Here is a 2500-nt window from a genome sequence, read left to right on the forward strand (position 1 = left end):
CTAGAGGAAAACCGTTCTTGTACTTACTTTTCTCACTGGCTTAGAGAAAAACAGCTCTTGTACTCACTTTCCTCACTTATCTAGAGGAAAACAGTTTTTTATTCAGGCATGTCCAAGGGTCAGCTTACAGTATTCTCTTCTGTCTATCTGATGAATCTGGGTGTCTTGAGGCAATGTAAAAATTGCCTTATGTACACAGACAACCCTCTCCTCCTACCACCCAACACTACAACCTGTGAGAGATGCACTTATCTAGCCAAACTGGAGGTAAAGCTATCTCCAACCAAGACTGAACTTGACAGTCATGAGGAGAAGGCAAACATTTGCACCACACCATACTCATCACATAGTCTCACTAAATCTACACCACCAAAATCCACACATAGTAACACAAAAACATTCGCAGAGGCTCTCAATAATAATCTGCCTAAGCAACAGAGACCTCCAAAGCAGAAACGCAAGCAACCTCCATCCCCCAACACAAGCCAAATGACACATAGCCCATAGACTCGGCGTGCCACTCAACCACAGTCAATAAGGCAAAACAACCTACCCACACACTAGCCATAGGTGACTCTATAGTCAGGCACACTGATGTCCCACTCACCAGGCTAAACAAGGAGAAGGTTACTGTCAGCTGCCTGTTGGGTGCCAAGATCCGCCACATAACCCAAGCACTCAGGTCACTCCACAACAAGTAAAAATATGACTTTGTCATTGTCCATGTTGGTGTGAATGACCTGAGACGTACCTCCCTGGACTACATCACCCAGAATGATACTGCAGTATAAGGACAAAATTATTGACTTCAACAATTGGCTAAGCTTCTGGTGTCATTCTAAGGGGATCCAGTATCTGTCTGCTTGGGATGACATGGTCGACAGACCATGATGCTTTGCCACAGATGGCCTGCTCCTGTCACCCCTGAGATTCCAGATACTGGCTAAGGCTCTTGCTGCCCCTATAGTGCCTTTTTTAGGCAGGGTTCAAATAACAAATTCACCACCATAACAGGAACAGGCAAGCAAAAACTGAGAGTAATGCTACTCAATGCTAGAAGTCTAAATCTCAAAATGCACTCACTCGAGGCACTCCTTAAAATGGAGAACATTGATATCTGTGCAGTGACTGAGACCTGGTTCAAGGCTCCAGAGAGCATCCCTGCACTACCAGGCTATAACTCATACCACACTTTTTGGCCATGTAACCTGGACCGAAACACCAAAGGCAGAGGTGTGTCCATATTCATTAAGGATATCCACACCTCCAGGCTAGTTGCTCAGCATAATGCATCCGAGGTTATCCAAGTGCAGCTAACTCTGGGCAAAACTGCAATCCAAATTGTAGCTTGCTACAGATCCCCCACCATGCCCCAGGATTCCTACTCCTCTTTTCTTGATGTACTGGAAAATATTAGGGTTCACCCAAACATCCTAATAATGGGTGACTTCAACTACCCCACCATTAACTGGGAAAACCAACTCCTTAGCTCAACGCTTTCTGGAATTCATAAACTCCAATGCCCTGGATCAAGTTATCCACACCCCCACCAGGGACAACAATATCCTAGACCTAGTCATTATCAACATGAGTGACCGGTGTTCCACACCTGAAGTCAACTCCTCATTGGTCTGATCTGACCATAAGCTAATCACCCTTGATATCCACATCCCGCCCCCACCCCCCATTAAGGAAACCACAGTAAAAAAATTCTCCAAAGCCAACTTCATGCTTCTTAAGACAGAAGTGGTGAACTTCATGACACCCATGCAGATGGACAATACAGTTACAACTGCTGAATCCTTCACAAATGCACTCCATAAGCACTTACACAAGCGCATGGATCGTGCTATCCCAAACAGAACAAAGACGCTATCCTCCAAAAAAAGGAAGCCAATCTGGTGGTCCCCTGCCATAAACAAACTGTACAACAGAAGGAAGAAACTGTTGCAAAAGAGAGTAAAATCCCATGAGTGGAGGAGCTCCCTGGTCAGCCTCAGTAAGAAGCTGAGATACCTTATAAGATCCTCCGAAGCTAGCTACGAAAACAAAATTGCCACTAATTCCAAGGACAACCACAAAGCATTCTATAGCTATGTCGAGAATCTCAATGGCAACACCCAGGTCTGCTCTGATTTACAGCACAAAGGCATGGAAATTACAGAGCCAACTGATATTGCCAACATTCTGGCAGATAGGTTCAGTGTTAACTTTACCCCCCTCTCACCCCCTAAAGGGCTTATATCTATACAGGAAGAATGCAGAGACCCTGTAATCACAACTACACCGATAAAAGCTGCACTCTCTAAAGCCAAAAAGACAGCATCCATGGGACAGGACAACATCACAGGCTGCATTTTACACGAACTTCAGAATAAACTGGCTCCCCACTTAAGCACCATGTTCAATAATAGCCTCACATCAGGCTTTGTGCCCACTGAATGGCCCACAGCAACAGTTATCCCACTCCACAAAGGGGGAGCCACCACTGATCCCGAAA

The sequence above is a fragment of the Protopterus annectens genome, chromosome 17.part0 (genome assembly GCF_019279795.1).
Source record: "Protopterus annectens isolate FY-2018-M chromosome 17.part0, PAN1.0, whole genome shotgun sequence".
Lineage (NCBI taxonomy): Eukaryota > Metazoa > Chordata > Ceratodontiformes > Protopteridae > Protopterus > Protopterus annectens.